Here is a 22,339-nt window from a genome sequence, read left to right on the forward strand (position 1 = left end):
GAAACACCTGTCATCTCTTCAAGCCTCAGTAAACAACCTCCTCATTCTTTTAATATTGCTTTTCTGTTTATTCCATTTTGAAACACAATAGCCCCTCCCCTCGCCCCCAGCCACCCCCAAAATGGCAAAGCTTAATCATGCTGAAATATGGGGGCGCTGGCTCTGAGGGCAGCTATGCCCACGGAGAAAGAGGCCAACCCTCAAGGAAGGAAGGGGAACATGCCCGTGCTCTTTGACTGGATCTGGGCTTGTAGGCACAGGATGAACAGAGCCTCTTTGCCAGTGCGCACCCACTGATAACAGGAAGCTTCTTTAAGTAAGTCATGGGCTCACCATCTGGAAGTGTAGAGGGTGTTGGCTACTGGCTCCTTCACAGTTTGGAAGCCTTCTGCCACTGCATGTCTGAGGTCCACATGCTCAGGCTCCAGGGACTCAGTCAGTTTGGGGTCAAGACCCCTTGGCTACAACCCCTAGAGCAGGTGTGGGGCCTTGCTGCTCTGCCATCCATACTGCCTCAGAGCCATCTTGCACCACCTAGACCTGATCATGCTATCCTCTGGCCTACAAAGCATTCACCTTCTCCCTTCAGCCACAGAGCAGGAGGCCTAGAAAGCCTCCCATAATCGAGCCCTTGCCTTCCTTTCCAGCCTCACCACCCACTGCCCTCCTACCGCTGGTCCCAGTGCCCTCTAAGCACCACCAAACACCCATGCAATTCCCTGCCTTTGACCTTGCCATCCTCTCTTGCCGGAAGGACAAACCCTCAGCCCAGAGAATACTTGTTCCTCTTCTCAGATCTTAGAGCACTTTGTTCATTACGTGATGGTGGATTGTCACGTGACTCTGACAGTTTCTCAAGGAGGTTTCATCTTTGCCTCTCCAGTGCCCCACACAAGACCTGGAGCATAGTGACCCCCAATAAAAATTCATCTGATGAAGTTATGAATTACTGTCTCTAATAGGTTGTTGATTTGAGGGCAGGTCTTGAGGAGAAATGCTGTCCACATTTTATAAATGACTCACTTAAAAGCCAGGGAAGGCTGTCTCCTGGCTGGCTATAAGCCCTCCCCGCAAAGCCTCTGAAGTTCAGGACAGTAGAGGCCCCCAGGCTGTGGTGGCTGGCAGCCCACACCCTGGCCTGGCAGCGGGCAGCATCACAAGGCCTTGGGCTGCGCCGAGGAGTTTCCACGAGAAACAGAGGCACATCCCTCAGGCCTGCCTCAGTCACAGGAGACATGGGTTCCCATGAAGGCTCTGACACTCACTCGCTGTGTCCCCTTCAACAAGTCACATAACTCTTCTAGCCTCAGTTACCTCATTTATAAAATGAAGAACCAGTTCTGTGAGTGTCTCACAGGTTCTTAGGAGGATATGTGGCCTCGCTGGTCCTCTCTCCCACGGGTCTGTCTTTTGTCTATTTTGGTCATGTCTTATTCTCTCCAAGTCCGTGAAATTCAGAACTTTTTCTTATTCATCTCAGTTTCTCCCCACAGGCCTAGCATGATGATTTCCACAAAGTAATAATATAACCACTTACTGTGCAGGAGGCTCCATGTTAAGCCTTAGATACCTTACCTAATCTAGTCACCACAACAACGCTGCAAGGCAACTTCTACCTGTATTGCTCAGAGAAAAACAAATGCTTAGGGAATTTCATCGCCCAGTGTCACCAAACTGTCAGGTTATAGGTTGGTGCCAGACCCAAGTTCATCTGACTAGAGCCAGAGCTCTAAGTCATTAAACTAAAAGATATTTACTAAGTTGAAAGCAGTAAATGCCAAGTGTCAGCCATGTTTGTTAGTAGTAATATAGGATCATTATTATTAAAATCTGAAGCAGATCAACAGAAGCTATATCCCCTGGAATAAATTTCTGTCTTCCGGAAAGAGGGAAGGAAAAGGAGTAGCCAGAGTAGCCAGAGCTACTCTGACAAATCAGATCTTGTACAGTGGCAGAAAAACAAAATGTCAGTAGGCAAGCCCACCATCATGGCCAGTGATAAACCTATCACCTCTTATGGCCTCAAAGCTCATGAGGCAGATTCCAGCTCATTTCTTCCAGCAAATACCCTTCATATCAGTGACCACATACAGGCAGATGCTTTGGAATCAAGACTTGATCAAAACAGCAAATATTTTCCAGGAAAACATTTTCTGTGACTTAGAATCAAAAGTCAAACTGCATGGCATAGTTCAAAAGAGGCGACTATGTTTATGCAATGTCTCAAGAAGTGGAAGAAAAGAAAAAAAAAATCTGTGAACATGGTCCAGATGTCTCCAAATACAGGTGTGCTCACATTTTAAAGAATTTGATATAACAAGATCAAAACTTCTAAAATAATTTATTAAAGAGCACTGATTCATATTGTGAAATAAATTTTAGCTTTGCAAAAAGATTCACCATTGACTTCATTTCTTCCATCATTTAATAAATATTTACAGAGTGCTTATCACATGCCATTACCTCTGCCAAGTCTTAATCTTTTCTTTTCATTTAGCCTTTAATCATCTTCATTCTCATCATTTTTGATTTATGAAAAGCCCCTATCTTATTTTGCTCAGTAATTTATTTATTCATTCATCTACTTTCCCCCTCATTTTCCATGTCTATTCTTTTTCCTGTCCTCTCATACCCCCATCACCCACCCACCATTCCAATCAGGGCAACTGTTTTCAGTGGTTGATGTTGAAGCTTTTATTTGTAGACATTTGTGCCTGTTCTTATAAGATCTGTATTTTTTGGCATGTATAGATTTTTAATTTATGTAGGTGATGTTATATTACACATTTCACGCTTTCTTATTTTTTAATTCAGCACAGTGTTGTAAGATCTATCCACATCGATGTAGACATTCTGTGCACCACTTTTAACACCTGTGAAGTATTCTATGGTGTGTGAGCGCTGCATTTCACTTAAGCAGACTGTCTCCAACTTCCTCTTCCACAAACAAAGCATTGATGAACATTCTTATATGCATCTTTTTTCAGAGGCATGTGAAAATTTCCTTGAGGTTATATGCCCAGAGGTGGAATTACTGGGCCAAAGAATAGGCGTATATTTAATCTGACTGAATACAAACAAATTGCTGTCCAAGACTTCCACCAGCAGTTCATTCTTCCACCAGCTTCTCGTATTTCCACTTTACCACCAAACCTGGCATTATCCAAGGTCTAAATGTTGCCAGTGTGGTAGATGTAGTGATAGCAACAGTGTAGTGTGTGTGTCTGTGTGTGTGTGTGTTTTAGTGTAATAGTGTAGTGATAGTGTAGTGGTTTATTTTACATTATAATACTAATAAATGTAAGCATGTCTTCATATGCATGTTAACCCTATGGAGTTTCTCTTCTCCAAAATACCTCTTCAATCACCTCTTGGCCTTTTGGCTAAGATCAAGTGTAGTATTTGTTCTTGCCAGTTTAAAATGTCTGTTCATTCCTTTGCCAATTTCTGTACCGGGATTGCCCTTTTTCTTGTTGATCAGCAGAAATTCTTTGCACATCTGTGTTCTAGATGTACAATTCTAGATATTTTCAGTTTTACTCAACACAAATTTCTTCACTCTTGTCATCTGGTAACTTTATTCATAGTGTGCTTTTTTTGAATAGAAATACGTACTTTAGGTACATGGACCTATTTTATTTTACTGATCTCATTGTTCTTGTACCTTATAGTTTTTATTGTTATTTATTATAGTACAGCTTAAATTTTTCAGATAAGTTTATCAAGTTCCTCAAAAAATCCCAGCCAGCATGGTGGCTTATGGCTCATGCCTGTAATTCCAGCACTTTGGGAGGCCAAGGCAGATGGATCACCTGAGGTCAGGAGTTCAAGACCAGCCTGGCCAACATGGCGAAACCCTGTATCTACTAAAAATACAAAAATCAGCTGGGCGTGGTGGTGGGCACCTGTAATCCAGCTACATAGAAGGCTGAGGCAGGAGAATAGCTTGAACCCAGGAAATGGAGGTTGCAGTGAGCCAGGATCGCACCACTGCACTCCAGCCTGGGTGACAGAGAGAGACTCCCCAGCACCCAAAAAAAAAAAAAAACTGAAATTTTTATTGGTTTTCATTGAATTTGTAGATTACTTCAAGCAAGAGTGATATCATTATAAAATTAATTTGGTCCACTCTTCAAGGAGAACTACAAACCACTGCTCAAGGAAATAAAAGAAGATACAAACAAATGGAAGAACATTCCATGCTCATGGGTAGGAAGAATCAATATCGTGAAAATGGCCATACTGCCCAAGGTAATTTACAGATTCAATGCCATCCCCATCAAGCTACCAATGACTTTCTTCACAGAATTGGAAAAAACTACTTTAAAGTTCATATGGAACCAAAAAAGAGCCCGCATCGCCAAGTCAATCCTAAGCCAAAAGAACAAAGCTGGAGGCATCACACTACCTGACTTCAAACTATACTACAAGGCTACAGTAACCAAAACAGCATGGTACTGGTACCAAAACAGAGATATAGATCAATGGAACAGAACAGAGCCCTCAGAAATAATGCCACATATCTACAACTATCTGATCTTTCACAAACCTGAGAAAAACAAGCAATGGGGAAAGGATTCCCTATTTAATAAATGGTGCTGGGAAAACTGGCTAGCCATATGGAGAAAGCTGAAACTGGATCCCTTCCTTACACCTTATACAAAAATCAATTCAAGATGGATTAAAGACTTAAACGTTAGACCTAAAACCATAAAAACCCTAGAAGAAAACCTAGGCATTACCATTCAGGACATAGGCATGGGCAAGGACTTCATGTCTAAAACACCAAAAGCAATGGCAACAAAAGCCAAAATTCACAAATGGGATCTAATTAAACTAAAGAGCTTCTGCACAGCAAAAGAAACTACCATCAGAGTGAACAGGCAACCTACAAAATGGGAGAAAATTTTCACAACCTACTCATCTGACAAAGGACTAATATCCAGAATCTACAATGAACTCAAACAAATTTACAAGAAAAAAACAAACAACCCCATCAAAAAGTGGGCGAAGGACATGAACAGACACTTCTCAAAAGAAGACATTTATGCAGCCAAAAGACACATGAAAAAATGCTCACCATCACTGGTCATCAGAGAAATGCAAATCAAAACCACAATGAGATACCATCTCACACCAGTTAGAATGGCAATCATTAAAAAGTCAGGAAACAACAGGTACTGGAGAGGATGTGGAGAAATAGGAACACTTTTACAATGTTGGTGGGACTGTAAACTAGTTCAACCCTTGTGGAAGTCAGTGCGGCGATTCCTCAGGGATCTAGAACTAGAAATTCCATTTGACCCAGCCATCCCATTACTGGGTATATACCAAAGGACTATAAATCATGCTGCTATAAAGACACATGCACACATATGTTTATTGTGGCATTATTCACAATAGCAAAGACTTGGAACCAACCCAAATGTCCAACAATGATAGACTAGATTAAGAAAATGTGGCACATATACACCATGGAATACTATGCAGCCATAAAAAATGATGAGTTCATGTCCTTTGTAGGGACATGGATGAAATTGGAAATCATCATTCTCAGTAAACTATCACAAGAACAAAAAACCAAACACCGCATATTCTCACTCATAGGTGGGAATTGAACAATGAGAACACATGGACACAAGAAGGGGAACATCACACTCTGGGGACTGTTGTGGGGTGGGGGAAGGGGGAGGGATAGCATTGGGAGATATACCTAATGCTAGATAACGAGTTAGTGGGTGCAGCGCACCAGCATGGCACATGTATACATATGTAACTAACCTGCACATTGCACACATGTACCCTAAAACCTAAAGTATAATAATAATTAATTAATTAATTAATTAAAAAAATAAAATTAAAAAAATTAATTTGGTCCAGCTGAGCATGGGACATCTCTCCATCTCTTCAGATCATATTCCATGTTTTTTATTATTAGAGTTTTTAAATTTTCTCCACAGAACTATAGTATATTCTTAAATAGGCTAATTCTCAATTATGTTATAGTTTGTGTTGATATTGTGAATGGCATCTTGTTTTTTATATAATTTTCTAGTTGGTTAGTGATGCTATAGAAAAATTCCAATATTTGAGAGTTTATCTTATTTGTAGAAACCTTGCTGAACTATTTTATTTATTCTAATAGTTTGTTGGTTATCATACTCTTTCTAGGTAGAAGGCGATCTCTTCTGAAAGTAATGGCAGTTTTATTTTTTCCCTTCCGATTCTTCCATCTCTTGTTTTTTTCCTTTCCTATGGTGTTGGCCAGTACTATGACAAGTAACAGTGGTAATAGTGGTTATTCTTGCCCTGTCCTTGTCTTACAGAAATGACAAATTCCTAAAATTAAAAAAAAAAAAAAGATGAAAAATCTTTGAAAGGCCTCATGGACAACAATAGAGGTAAGGTAAAACAAACACTTGGATACATTATAATGAAACTTTAAAACAACTAATACAAACAAGACATTCTAAAAGCTTACTGAGAAAAAGAATATATTTATAGCTAAGGAACAAGAATCAAAATGACAGTATACTTTTAAGCGGATAATGAAGAAATATTTTTAAAGTATTTAAGAAAATGAACACTGAACCTATAATTTTAAATCTAGCCAAATTGTCATTCAAATATAGTAGCATAATGAACATGTCTTCAGACCTACAAGACTCCCATTAAAATTGCTCTTAGAGAAAGCATTCAAATGAAAAGAGTGACCCGGGGGATGTTGCAAGAACTATGAGAGCAAAAGGTAATCAAATACTGGGTAAAGTTTATTATAGGAATTTTCTTAAAGCTGGGAAAAGGAGAAAATTCATCCATAACAACACAAAACAAAATATCTTTAAAATAACATGATTACACAAGTCCAGAGAATACCGTTTATATTATATTATATTTAATTTTCCAAAATGTGGCCCTTGAGGTGATCAAACAGAAATCAAAATGCACTAATGCTTTCATTTTCTAAGGAGAAAATATAGCTATCAATAAATTTAAGAAATCAATAGGGACAAATAAACATAAAAGTGGATCTGAAGGACAAATAAACATAAAAGTGGATCTGAAGTAAGAGGCAACTGCCACTTTTGTTCTTATTATAAAAACAAAATTTTTTTATAACAAAAAATAAAACAAAACAAAAAAGTTAAACTTTTAAATATTCTGTTTAACTTTTTCATAAATGAAATGTTACACATTCTGTTTAACTTTTAATGTTTAAAAGTTTAGCTTTTAAATTTTAAACATTTAACTTTTGAGCATTCTGAGAGAAACTGAATCTTTCTATGAAAAACAGGAAGGATATATTTAAAAATTACAATGAATGGAAAACAGGAATAAGTTGGCAGGATAGGTTCTACTAGCTCAGTAATGATAATGAATTTAAGAAGATTAAACTCACCAATTAAAAGACAGATTTCTGCATTTAATTTAAATTACTTTAAAGATCCAGTCATGGTAAACTTGATTCTAAAACTAAATAAGGTCAATATAAGAAAAGGAAATTATAGGCCATCTAATTTGTGAACATCGATTCAAAAATCCTGAACAAAATATTTGCTTGCTGAATTCAATAGTATATTAAGGACTAATATATCATGATATAATAATAATACATTATGCTATGTAAGATTTATCCCAGGGATGCAAGGATGGTTTATTCTTAGAAAACCTATCAATATAATTCACCACATTGATAAACTTTAGGAGAAAAATTATTAAGATATCTCAATCAAATATCTAAACATTTGATAAAGTCCAACATCTATTTGTAATTTAAGAAAAATAACTCTTAGAAACTTAGGACTAGAAGGAAACTTCCTTAACTTGATAAAGTTTATATGCCAAAAATCTAGAGTGATGTTATACATAATAGGGAAATTGTAAACAAATTCCCTTTAAGAACAAGTTGCTGGCCCAGTGCATTGGCTCACACCTGCAATCCCAGCACTTTGGGAGGCCAAGGTGAGAGGATCGCTTGAGCCCAAAAGTTCAAGACCAGCCTAGACAACATAGTGAGACCCCATTTCCACAAAAAAAATTTAAAAATTAGCCAGACATGGTGGCATGTGCCTATAGTCCCAGCTACTTGAAGGTGGAGGTTGGAGGATTGCTGGAGCCCAGGAGGTCAAGGTGAGTTGTAATCGTGCCGCTGCATTCCAGCCTGAGTAACAAAGAACAAGTTGTCCTATTGCATTTTCATAATTAATTTGCAAACATTTTTTACACACAATTTTACACGTAATTTTTTGTATATAGAACACCAAAAATAAAACATATAAATTATGCCATGTCATTGTGCCGAGTTCTATTCCAGGCTTTAGGGATATAGCAATGAAAAAAACAGAAATGTTTAGTATCATATAGCTAGACACCTGGTGTTAGGTAGAAAGAAAATTCATATGACCTTTCAATAAATGATTTGTCATCAACTCAGACATGTACTAGTGCATAGAAAAATTGACGGCCTAGAGGCTCAACAACCTCTAAACTATGAAGATTTTCTATGGCCCAGAAATTCAGGGCAGTTTGTAAAATCAGATCTATAGAGGATTTCTTGACCTTACAGATGGGAGTAGAGGGGAGGACCACGGTGATTTTAAAGGAGGGCCATGAATCCTGTGTGTATATACATATTTTCCTTGGAAGACAGTTCATAGCATTCATGAGAGTCTCAAGGTTAAGAACCACTGTTTATTATAGAGAAATACTATGATATCAAATTTTTAAATATGTAAAAGATAAGTTGCTTTAGGTCTAGTTAGGACACTAATGGGCTCCGAGGTAAAATGGGTAATCCACAGGTAAAATACAGAAGTCCATTGTTGCCTTCAGGCAATTTCCCACATATTCTTTACATACTGAGTCAGCTAAGCCCATTTCTCATTTCTCTGGCAAATGTATATCATTTCATTCTTATGCATAATTTCCCTCTGGGTGAGACAGCAGGATATATTGAAGAGATTATGTAATTTAGAGTCAGAGAGCCTGGTTTGGAATCTGGCTGCAATGCTAGCAGTGTGGCCTTGGTCACATTGTTTAAACTCTCCTAGCTTTAATTTCCTCCTCTTCCAAGTTGAAATAATAATAGTAATTGTTGCATTGATAGGCTAGTATAGAGTTTTCTACATACGCTAATTTTATTGTACCATTCAGATCAGGAGAATATATCGCTGAACTCTCTTTCATATCTTTGCTCTCAAAATTCATGCACACTAGGGAGCCCTTCAAACCTTACCAATTTCTAGTTTTCCAAGAAAAGATCAGGCCCCGCTACCCTTATCTGAAGAAGCAGTAAGATTCAAACCACCTCTCATCTTCTCAAGTTCCCAGACATCATCTGCAAATATGGCTGACAGCTGGATGGCACGTTCTTATCTAGGAAGAGGCCTAATATTGGAATTTTAGTTTTACTGTGCCTTCAATAATTAGACATTGTGACTAGGCACAATGAAAAGGAAATCATATTCATCTGATAAAATAGAGATTGCATCAACCCAAGTGGCACCTGGATGAGTGCCAGTGTTTAGAAGCCAGGGCTTTATTGTGTGTGACAGCCTGGCCTCCACAGCAGGCTGGAAGGTGCCCAACTCTCTTTATGACCATTCCTGAACTCCTTCTGGTACTAGATAGATGGCCTCTAGCCACTCTGACAAACTTGCATTAACACAGGCAGCTGGCAAGTGTCCATGCCCCATTTTGCAGATGAGCAAATCAAGGACCAGGTGGCTTTAATTATTATCTATGGCCTGAGACTGCCATAAATGATCTTGGAAGATAATCAAGAAAGCCTGATAGTTATTACTTTTGGTGCTATTATGTCATGGAGTTTGGGGGAAAAATAGTCTTTATAAAAGAAAATGTTTCTGGGCTATTCTACTCACCATGTAGTCTGTCCAAGGCAGAGAGACCTTTTTTTTTTCTTTACCATTACTGAGCACCACACACTGAACAATGGGCTTTATTTGACAGTTTTGCCTCCATATTAACAACATTATTTTTCCCACTTCCCACACAGTCAGTGGCCACCTTTAAGAAATATTTTCCATGATACTTCTACAAATACTTATTGAGCACAAACTTTGTGCTGGAAATAATGTTAGGGATAACAAGGTAAGAAAGTCCCTGTGCTCAAGCAAGTTATTGCTGGTATGAAAAACCTGATATATTTTTCTTATAACTGAAAGTCTCACAAGAATTCCTAGAGAACAGTTTCCATCTAAATTACATGGGATACTTACTATAAAGAGATATTCATTGGGCCCCATCTGTAGAGAACCTGACTCAGTAGATCTGGAGTGGCCATGACTCGGTTGGTTGGTTGGTTGGTTGGTTGGTTGGTTTGTTGGTTTGGAGGTGTTTTTTGTTTTTTTTTTTAATTTCATGTGACATTGCTTTGGGATTTTGGAAGCACAACCCTAGACAACCAAATATTAGTCCTTCCTTTTTTCTCATGATCTCCTTTTCTATCTATCCCCTTTCAAGTTTTCTTCATTGGAATGCCCCTAGAATGCCCTGATTACCAAGAAAAACAAAAGCCTCCAGCTTAAGTGTAGCATGGAACATCCTTTGTCTAGCTGAACACATAACCATCATTTCCCACACACAGGAGGGATCTTGGCTTCATGAACGCCCCACACCCAGGGACAATCGCATTCCTATGGTTTTCCCAAGGAATAGTGATCCAGTGACCCTATGACCTGGCACACACTCTGCCTGTCCAGGACTCAAAGCTCTCAGCCTCACTTCTTCTCTGTGCAGCATTTAAAAGCCTACAAGGGGCGAGAGCCCCTCAGAAACCATATATCGGGGATGCTGGTGGTTTGATCAATTACTGACCAATGCCCTGTTCCCCTTGAGCTAAAGGCTCAAAGGAGTAAAGTGAAAGGAGTTTGTCCAGTGATCGAGGTAATACTTGCCAATCATCCTTCTTTCTGAAGATGCCACACAGGAACCTCCTCCTCTTCCTCTTCCTGAAACTTCAAGCCCTCCAGTGACTCAGGAGTTTCACCAGGTGTATTTCATGATTTGTGCCAAAACACCATGAAAATAGGAATTACAATAAAGCCAAAGTCCATTTCCTTATGAATCAAAGGTGTAGTTTCCTATAAAAAGAAAAAGGATACAACATGCGAAGACAAGTCTATTTGCATGCATGCCATGCTCCTGGGCAACTTTCGGTCACGGGTGGAGCTATAGGGCTGGCAGCTGCGCTGCTGTTTTTCAACTACCACTTCTGTAATTTGGTGGGAAAGTAACTTGAATAAATGAATGAATGAAGAGACAGAGAAAATGAAAAGGAGATATAAACAGAAATGTCAGTGTAAGAAGAAAAAAGAGGAAAGAGTGAGAAAGAGATAATGACAACTCAAAATTCTAGACATCTTGAAGGTCCAAAAGAAAAAAAGAAATCTGCTTCCAAAGATAGAGCAGTCAATTCAATTAAGGATTAACTCTACATGACGCATTTGTTGGCCGTAGTAACACTAGAGTGAGACTAATGAACAAAGGAAGCTAAGCCTGGCCTCAGTGAACCCAGAGACAAAGTCTGACATTCAGTCAATACCTAGGTATCCATGATCCGTGGTCCACCAAAGTGCACAATGCCCAGAATATAGAAAAGACTCTATAAATGGTAGCTAGTACTGTTATTACTATTTTTTCATTAACAATGAATGTGAAAGATTTTGACTTGAGCCCAGTGTTGCTATCACTATCTGTGGGAGAAAATACTAATTTTCTTTTAGAAAAAGGTATAATAAATGTAACAGGCACACAATAAATATAAACTGATTGGCATGAGTACGTTTTTGTTTTAAAAAACTCTCTTAATTAATGTGTCCCACAAATAGACACAATCGCACCATAAAAAAACAAAAGTGGAGGGAGGCAGAAGGAGATAAAACAACTCCAGGAGTTCCATGTGTGTCTTCCAGCTCACAAAGCCAACGAAAGCTAAGACTTCTGGAGCATTGACCATATGCGAGGAACTGTTCTAAATACTTCACACATATTAGTTCATTTAATCTGCATAACAATGCTTTGAAGTATTAGCCTCATTTTACATATGAGGAAACACAGTGAGGTTAAGAAACTTGGCTAAAATGCACAGTTTATAAGAAGAGCCAGGATTATAATCTGGGCAAGCTGACTCCATAGCTTATAATCACCACATCACATTATTCCCCACAACACACACACACACAAGAAAGTTAAGTCCCAGACAGCTGATCATTCATCCATCCATCCATCCATTCATTCATGCACTCATTCATTCAGCAAATATTTGCCGAATGTCATCCCACTGTCATCCAGTCTGTATTTGGCATTAAGGATGGAACAGTGAACAAGGAAAGTAAGCCTCCTGACTTCTTAGAGCTTACATTCCAGTGGAAGTGGGGAGAGGTAGAGGAGAGGCAGCCAGAACAAATATCTTCCCATCAAAACAAAGAAAGCAGTGGGTCAGAAAGTATCTTTCAAAATCAACATCTTGGGCAGATTCAGAAGAGCATTTCTAAAAACCCAGCTAAGGGATACAGATAAAAACTATCAATGGCATCCAACCTAGATATTCTACATGCAACAAATTCAAGAAATATCAGTTGAACATCAGCCACTGCCCTCACAATAACAAAGTAAGAACTGAGCTCAGGGAGCCGTAAGCTCAGTCACACCACAGGAAGTGGGCACTAAGGCTCTAGTGGGCTTTCCACTCTGCGACAGAGACAGAAGGTTTTTTAAGAGTCCAACAGGACTCTGAGCATCTTGACTCTCCCTCTTTCTTCGAAGCCTTCCAGTCCCACTTGAACATCTCATGATGCAACTCAGACCACTTATCTTCCCAAAACAAGGCAACCATTTTGCACCAGTTGAGGCAGACTTCACAGGCAGATGCACAGACTCCAAAGCAAAGTTCCAGGCAGATTGCTAAGCTGACTCAGACCCACCTCCGCTGGAGTTTGGATGGCCCAACTTATTAAATGATGCCAAGCCCTGGATTGCAGAAAATTTGGCAGACTTCTGGTGCAAGGAAGCACCTTAGGTTTCTTTTGTAACCAGCAAATTTGGCATAATAACAGTAGTAGACTATACGCTTGATAAAGTCTCATTGATTAATTGATAACAGATCCTTTACTCTTTTTCAGGGGTAGACAACCATATAGACATCAGTGGCTGCATCTGAAGTTGGAGAGCAAGTTCTCCAGCCCACCTACATTAACGGCAGTCATCAAGCCCCAGGGACCCTATACAGGATGCTGGTTGTTGAAGACAATGGCCCCGGTTGCTGCAATAGACTCCAAACTCATACTGTTCAGAGTCTTGAGTCTTGAGCCAACACACCCATTTTCTGTCACTCCAAATTTTTTGTAGGTTTTGAAATACAGGCAGGAATTTAGCCAGGTTTATCTAGGAGAAATGTCACGTGAGCCTCAAGGAAGCGTAGAGTTTTGCCAAATGTTGCATGAGAATCCTAGTCTTTTCTTTTTTTAGCCACTGGACTCAGGTTACGCAGAACCTAGAACCTCTGCTGGCCACGATTTCTTCCTCCTTGCCATCCTACAGGCCTGGGTGGCACAGGCGGAGTTATGTCTGAGGCCTCTCACATTTCCAAGGATCACAAGCAGCTTGGAATTGTGTTCCATCTCTCTGGTCCTTGGAATTGTGTTCCAAGCTGCTTGTGATCCTTGGAAATGTGTTTCCAATTGTGTTCCATTTGTGTTCCATTGGGAAAGTATTGGCAATAGGGAGCCATGGAAGTTTTTTCACTGAGGAGTGACGGGGTCAGAGTCACGCTTCTTTTAAAAGTGGCTTTGGCAACAGTGTGAAGATAAATTAGAGTTAGGAGAAAGGGTGGGAGGTTAGAGAGAATCTTTCTAACAATTGTTTCAGCAAGAATTAACTAGGGTTGAACCTGGAGTGGTAACCACAGATGATCCCAAGCCACCTGGCTCTCATTGTGTTCCATTCTGAAAGCTTCGTGTCTCTGCATTCTCGGAATCAGTCACACAGTAAGCACTCAATAAATGTTTGCTGGATTAATGAAAAGTGAATAAATCTAGAGTGAGCCCTTCATTTTTAAAATGAGGAAATAGGACCAGAGAGATGAAATTACCTTCCTATGGTTACCTAGCTAGGCAAGGGCAGAGATAGACCTAGAACCTAGCCTCCAGCTTCCCTTTTCCAGTGATTTTCTTTTTTTTTTTTTTGAGACAGAGTCTTGCTCTGTCACCCAGGCTGGAGTGCAGTGGCACAATCTCTGCTCACTGCAAGCTCTGCCTCCCTGGTTCACGCCATTCTCCTGCCTCAGCCTCCCAAGTAGCTGGGACTACAGGCGCCCGCCACCATGCCCAGCTAATTTTTTGCATTCTTAGTAGAGATGGGGTTTCACCATGTTAGCCAGGATGGTCTTGATCTCCTGACCTTGTGATCCGCCCGCCTCGGCCTCCCAAAGGGCTAAGATTACAGGCATGAGCCACTGGGCCTGGCCTCTAGTGATTTTCAAACTTTGTCATGCATCCAAATCACCATTCCCAGGGTTTCTGATTTGGTAGGTCCAGGACAGGGCCAGAGGACTTGCATTTCTAACAAATTCTGAGGTGATGCTGAGGCTGCCAGTCCAGGGATCACATGTGAGAACCACAGCCTTATCTAGTTCTCTTCCATAACACCTAGCTGTCTTGTTCAGAAAGCAGGGCCTCATCTGGCTCCTTCATCACTCACTGCTTGGCTCTGAGTTTTTGGGAGAATAGACATTCCAGCCTGCACAGTGGTAACATAGTTTGCTAGCTAAGAGCCCAGACCTGCAAGTCAAATACCTGGGTTTGATCCTGCCTCTGCCAACCTTGTCTCCTCTGGATATGTACATTATAGAATTCTTGTGAGGGTTAGATTATTGAATGTGGGTAAAACAGCACAACAGTGCCTGACAAATAGTAAGCACCCGAAAGGGATAGCCATTCTTGCAATCCCATGGATAGGCTCGAGCCTGGGCCCTGAGGGGAGTCTTATGGTACTGCCTGAACTACAGAGAGGTGTGAGAATATGCCACAGAGTGATGACAGGTTATACCTTATAGTCACCTAGATTCATGAACATACAATACACATCAACAATGAGTGCAAAGATTGCTAGGAGGGATAGCACTGTGGGCTGATGCTATCTGGATCTCCCCCAGGTTTCCTCCAAATCCACTGTTATCATGGATCTCTTATTACTCTGAGTCAAGGAACCGGATTACTAAATCACAGTTTGTAAATTACGGTGAGTCACTTTATCTAATCTAGATGGTCATATGCACTCACCTCTCAGAGGCTGTGATGTCAGCTTGGACTGATTAGAGCATCCAAAGCAAAGGGCAGCATTGAAACACCTGTTCCTTGCAGCCCTCCACGCCCTCAGGCAGCAGCAGCAGCTGACTATGGTGCACAGAACCCACGGGTGCCTGAGAAGGACACACTGAAGCCTGGAGGTAGCTGAGTTCAGGTCTTCAGGATGCTGGTTGCCCAAAGAACTGTATACTTTGAAATATACTACTCTAGTCCCAAATATAGGATGCACCATCATGATTTCCTCTTTAGCCACTCTCAGCTTTGGGAACAGCTGGGAAGAGGTTGCAGAGAAAAGCCAGGAGGAAAAACTCCCCAGTTACTAAAGCAAAACCAGAATGTTGACGGTCTAGCACGAGGAGGAGAGGGAGATGCTCTAGGAAGGAAGGATGACTGACCAAGTGACATGACCTGTCCCCAAGCTCCACTTTATGCTGATTGAAATCTGGGAGCTCCACTACCCTTTGAAAAGCTTCATGCAAATGTGAACTTGAACTCTGCTCTTAGAAATACTCAGCATGGTTAAGACAAACTGGTACTGTCTAAAAAAACTCCATAGCAAACAGCAATGAAGAATTTTATCTCTGGAATCAAATAGATCTGGGTTCAAATCTCAGGTCTACCTCTTAAAACTGTTACCTTGAGCAAAAGCACTTAATGCTCTGTGTCTTGATTTCATCACCTGTACGATACAGATACAAGAGTTCCTCACCAGGCTGTTACAAGGATCAACTCAGATACTGCATGAAAAGGCACGTCATGAAGCCTCACAATAGTAGAGGACCAAGAAATGGCCATTGTATTACTAAGCACTGAACAAGAGAGAGCACGCTAGGAATGACCCAGGGAACATTAGGCCTGGGGAAGAAGTCAAGTTGATGAGTCCAGCTTTCTGAACTTGCTGTAGCCAGCCCATTCCTGTGGCTCGAAGTTCCTGCCCTTTCCATACTGATATGGTTTGGCTGTGTCCCCACCCAAATCTCATCTTGAATTGTAACTCCCATAATTCCCACATGTTGTGGGAGGGACCCCATGGGAGGTAATTGAATCATAGGGGCAGTTCTCCCCATACTGTTCTTGTGGCCGTGAATAAGTCTCACAAGATCTGATGGTTTTATAAGGGGAAACCCCTTTCACTTAGTTCTCATTCTGTCTTGTCTGCTGTCATGTAAGACGTGCCTTTTGCCTTCTGCCATGATTGTGAGACCCCCCCCCCCCCAGCCACATGGAACTGTGAGTCCATTAAACCTCTTTTTCTTTATAAGATACACAGTCTTGGGTATAGCTTTATCAGCAGCATGAAAACAGACTAATACACATACCCAGTGTGAAAATTAATGTCTGGTCCACCTCCACAGCCTCCTCATTTCTACTGTTTATCTCTATATGGGCCCACCTTGGCCTCCTCTTCAGACACTTGTGCCCAGCCCTGTGCCTGGTTTCAGAGACAGACCTCGTCTTTAAGTAACTGACACCAGGAAATCATCATCTGGTGGTAAAAATGACTGCCACTTACCAAGATATGGTCCTATCTTTGTTGGCCTAATAGTATCAATAGAGTGGAAAAGCCTGAGATGCTCATAAAATCATTCATTTCACATATATAGATGGAGAATCTATGAGGTGTCCTATCCATGAGTCCTCTCCCCCTCAGAAGCCATTTTATTAGAACTTAGTCCCCCCAGCTCAGGGAATCTGGCTCCTGGATAGTGAGTCCATGAGGTGACTAAGGAAGAAGGCCAAATGGCCTGAAAATAGTGCAGAATTTTTCCTGGAGCAGAGAGGGCAGTCCTCAACCACAACCAGGAGGTAGGGAAGAAATTGGCCCAGGCCAGGTGGGCTTGGCCATCCAGCAACAGCTCCTCCATCCTGAAGGCACCCAGGGGCTCTGCTGCAGGTGCGGTCAGGAGCTGTGCCAGGAGAGACTGGCCTGAGGTCCCATGTGGCTTCCTGCCTGGACAAATACGCCTCCACAGCCCGGGTGGACTGTCACCTCCGCAGGCCCCCTCAGGCAGCACTCACACTAGCTCATTGTTCTTCCTCCTGCTGGCAGTTCACTGGCTCCTGCTCCCATCCCTGCTCCTGGCAACACCAGCAGAACCTTGCGTCCCAGCACTCCAGCAGAGTATGTACACACTGAGCAGGTCCTGGGATCAGCACTGTCACCCCTGTAGGTGTCCGAGAGTCAGGGACCTCCCCTATTTTAGGGACATGCCTTCAAGCCTGGTAGCAGGGACCAAAAGAGCATGTTATGAAAAGGCTGTTCAAATGACAAAGATTTTCAACTGGTTTCTATCAGCAGCATCCTTTTCTTTTTCAAATAAATTATTAAGCAGTTCTCCAAAATATAAAGCTGATAGAAAAGCCCCAAATTCAGTGAAGAGGGAGCAGGTGGGGCCCATAGGCTGTCTTGGGGGTCTTCCCACTCCTTTGGCTTCCCTAGCCCGCAGTCCAGGCAGCCCCACAAGCATCTCCAGAGAACACACAGAGTTGGAGATGCACTGCCCTAGGCAATGCCCCCTTTGAACTTACCCTGCAGACAAATGTCTTCCAGCCAAACTTAGAGGTACGCCTCCTGCCTCACCTTGATCACTTTGCACAGCCCCTCAACCTGGTCCACCAGCCGGTACAGCTATCTCGCAGAAGCCACCTCGGAGGCATGCCTGTCTTCTCCAAGCCCAGCCCAGACCTGACGCTGCTGTTGCAGGACAGTTTCAGTCCCTGTGCCCCTCAACCTTCTCCTCAGCCCCTGCCCAGGATGGTGGCAGGTGGCCATCAAGTAGCAAACGATACTTGAGACTTGAGAGCAATTCAGAGCCAATGTCCCCTTCAGAGCAGTTGAACTCCTACATAAGAACAGATTGTCTCCATGCTAAGGGGCAAATAGTTGGCGCTTTGGGGATAGAGATTTTAGAATGGTCCCTCCTGTTATATGTAACTTGTAAACTGCCTTGGCACTAGGTAATGTTCTGAAACCAAGTCACCTTGATTTCCAGGGTGACCAGCCAGGGTTATGGAAGGCCCACAGCACTCCCTGTCCCCTGTGCCCTTTCCAGGCCTCTCCCAAGTCAGCCCCATTTCGCTTTCCAACCAAGTCTACCCACATGCCCCCATTCTGCTGCAGTTCCAGCAGGTGCAGCAGAAAAGTGACCACTAATTAAGATGGGAATATTCACTATCCCCTTGTTTTTTGGCAAAAGCTAGTGTGCTTTTCTATTATGTCTGAGGGTCAGTCGACCTTCCCTGAAAATCAAGACAAATGTAACCACGAATGTGGATGCAACTACAAGGCCTAAGCTCATGCTATTCCCGCCCTCAATGTGTTCTCAGGCATGTGGGCCCGCCCACCTCCCAGCATCCTTCAAAGACTTGCCCAATACCTACACTTCCCTGAAATCATTTCTAACCCTCCTTTTACAGTGTTTATGATTCAATTCCTCACTTTTTGATAATTAATCACATGTTGCTTGAATCTTCAATGAACAGTTAAGAGTTAAGAGTTTCTGTTTATTTTCATTACTCGATTGTTAGTTTCTTACAGGCAAGGACCAAGCCTTCCTGGAATCCTCCATGGTGCCCAGCAGTGTTTCATACTGTGGTTCGCCCACAGCTAATTTTCAATTAGTATAGGTTGATTTATTCATTGCCACTGGCTAGGAACAGTGTTGAGAACATACAAACTCTGAAGAGAGCTCTCATAGAGCTGTTTCATTCAAAGAAACGAAACTAGGGCTGAAAAAGAACATAAGATGAAGCACACATTTTAATCTTCTAATTTCTTAGTTCGTTTCGTATTTTCCCTAAGCAAACATTTGTAAATTTAATCCATATGACACCCATCTCCTGACTGTCTCCAAATACCCACAATTCCTCCCCCAATCCACTTTCCAAATGCAGCCAAGAGATTTATGTTTTATGCAAATCTCTCATCTTCTTCCATAGCTTTAAATCCTTCAATTGCCCTTCCAATTGCCCTTAGGCCCCAGTCTAAATCCTTCATCTAACTTCCTAGGCCCTCGGGGAGCTGGGATGGCTGCCTTTCTAACCTCATTTCCTAACATATTCCCCCACACTTTCTAGGATCCAGCATATTCAGCTTGCAGTTCTTAAAATTTCCACACCAGGGTTTCTCTCTACTCCAGGCCTTCACACCAGCGCTTCTCTCTGTCTAGAATGTTCTTCTCCCCACCTTTTCCTTTACTTTCCTCCATCCCGTTGCCTGACTGATTCCTGTTCAATTTTCAGTTTTCCGATTAAACATCACTTACCCAGAGAGGACTTATCTGAGCCCCAGATGTCAGCCAACTGGTAGGTGTTCACAGGGCATCTGTGTCTTCTCTTTAAGTGGGGGTAAGGGGCAGTGTCTTCTCGCTGATTTGTTCTCCTTCTTACATCCTGAGGTTATAGACAGTGTCTCTTGTTCATTGATCTATCCCAATACTAAGAATAGTGCTTATTGACTAGAATTGAAATATCACCACACTTCAGCCGAACGTTCAGGAAATCTTTCTTATTTGCGGTGCTTTCAGGCCATAAAGACACTACACTTCAAGTGATGCTTTGGGATCACTGTTTTTAAGATAAATGTACAGTTAAAGAAATACTGTGTGCAAGAGTTCCATGATCTCTAATTCAGTATAATTTCTCTTAAATAAAATCATTAACTTCCCATATCACAACCTTATCCTCTGCTTCTGCCCTGTCTACCACCCTCACTTGTAGTCTGTGGCTTGTGGGGCATGAGTGGAAAGAAGAGGGTAGTCATGACCACCATCACCACCACTAATTAACCACTGTGTTGCTGCCACTTTAGGTCAATCATCACTGTCTTTCCTACCGAAAGAAAATGCTCCAACACTGCTGATCATCTGCAAGTCTGAGATAGCTTCAATAGATTGACAAGCAATCAGAGATAGCTCTATATGTTCACAGATCAGCCAACCGTTGACCAAGTGTGGTTTCAGAGGACACTCCTGCCTTCCAACCACATTACTCCAAATCTTAACTAAAATGCCCCAGTAAGACCTTGGTCCTTTAGCCTAAAGCAGTGGTTTTCAAACTTTGGCATGCATCAGATTGCTAGGCCTCACCTCCAGAGTTTCTGATTCAGGAGGTCTCGTTCAGGCTGAAAATTTGCATTTTTTTTTTTGTTTGTTTGTTTTGAGACAGAGTCTCGCTCTGTTGCTCAGGCTGGAGTGCAGTGGCTCAATCTCGGCTCACTGCATGCTCTGCCTCCCGGGTTCACGCCATTCTCCTGCCTCAGCCTCTCGAGTAGCTGGGACTACAGGCACCCGCCACCACGCCCGGCTGATTTTTTGTATTTTCAGTACAGACGGGGTAAAAATTTGCATTTCTATGTTCCAGGTGCTAGTGATGCTGCTGGTCTGGGAATCACACAGTGACACCTTCCCACTTAAACTAGGAATGGCTGTCAGGCCTGGTGGTGAGTGAGATTCACCTGTGGAGTTTTGTTTTTGTTTTTGTTTTAACATTATAGAGTTTGAATGGGGCCCAGTCTTCTATATTTCATAAATGTATCATAAATGATATTGCTGCAAGGCCAAGGTTGAGAACCATGTTTATCCCTATTTAAAAGCAATGATTCCTATAAAGGTCTAATATTTTGACACGAAGCTGGTGATTTACATGCCAGCATAAAATAGTTCTAGAGCTTTCCTGAGAGATCTTAATGGTGGGAAAAGGCATGAATACTGAAGATCCTAGACCAAGAGGGATATGTGGATGAGGCACAACCCTAGAGGGAAACTGAGGCACCCAAACCTCACCTTTACTCATGTCACCATATGGGTTGCCCAATCTGTAGAAGCCCCATGCAGGAGGTGCCCTTGAAGCCACAATTGCAGCCACTTCCTTGGAGGCTTTCATTACCTTTGGCTCTGCTTCCTGTAGGATCCCCAGCTGCGGCCAAGACTGTCCAAATGGGCAATGTGAAAAATCCAGCCAGTCAGATATTTTGACTGAACCCCTGGATACCACTTAGCCTCTGGCATGAGAAAGCTCTTCCCCGACCTCCTGTAAACCTCATCGTCCAGGGAGACAGTGGAAAGCATCCCCATATGAATTTGATCTTTGGACTCCTTTTGAACATAGGAGCCCAATGGGACTTTAAGCTTCATTCCTTTCATGGGGAGAAATGACATATCTCCTGAGCAGAGCAAATTCAGCCAGATGTTTACCCCTTCACTTTCTAGCCCCAGGGGAAGTGTGTGGTAGGAGGAAGGGGGCAATGTTTTTCCTGTTTCACCTCCCAAATGCAACCTGTGAGTCATATTGCCTCTTGAGAAGGTAAGATCTACTTGCTTAGTCCCTCCATGGCTTTAAGCGGGCTTGGTCTTCTAAGGGAATTGATCTCCTTGTTCCCGGGACAGCAGTCTCTGAGAGTGAACTCCAAATTTACTAGAGAGCTTCCACTTTTAAACCACAGCATCTCCATCCTATAGCAGAGCCTGGCTAGAAGAGGTATGGGACTTGCAGACCACAGCTGAGGTTGGTGGGATGGGATGCAGGGAAGTGGCTGAAGCCTGAGAGGTCCTTCTGCCCTCAGGGTGGCGGGTGTGAGCTGAGTGGGACTGACGTGTGAGGGTATTTGCGATCCTGCATCATCCTAAGTATGGCCTGGATAGAGGCCTTATTCCTGATCTACAGAGAGAAATGGGAGGCCCTGGAGAAAGCCGGGATGGGTGAGGGTGGGGTGAGGGTGGAGTGAGGGGAGACGATGTAAATCCCCTCTGTTACTGGGGAGGTCAGACAGGAATTTACAGCAAAAGAACCCTGAGAAGCAGGAGGCCCAGCCTCCCACTGACTGGCTGGGCAACCTCGGAAAAGTCATGCCTCCTCTCTGTGCCTCAGTTTCCTCATCTGTAAAGGGAGGAGACCAGAGCAGATGATTGTGCCCAGGCCTAGTGTTCTATGATTCTACAATTATGTGAATTGAACTACTATTGAGTCTCTTATCTTAAAATGCAATAAGCAGTTGCTAAGACTGCTTTCAACTG

At 42.2% G+C, this 22,339-nt stretch overlaps 1 pseudogene; it reads left to right on the forward strand.

The window, feature by feature from the left end:
* The first annotated feature begins 3,363 nt into the window (after window positions 1–3,363).
* LOC112135684 (U2 spliceosomal RNA) lies at window positions 3,364–3,493 on the forward strand (annotated as a pseudogene).
* Window positions 3,494–22,339: the final 18,846 nt, after the last annotated feature.

This window comes from Pongo abelii, chromosome 9 (genome assembly GCF_028885655.2).
Source record: "Pongo abelii isolate AG06213 chromosome 9, NHGRI_mPonAbe1-v2.0_pri, whole genome shotgun sequence".
NCBI classification, from domain to species: domain Eukaryota; kingdom Metazoa; phylum Chordata; class Mammalia; order Primates; family Hominidae; genus Pongo; species Pongo abelii.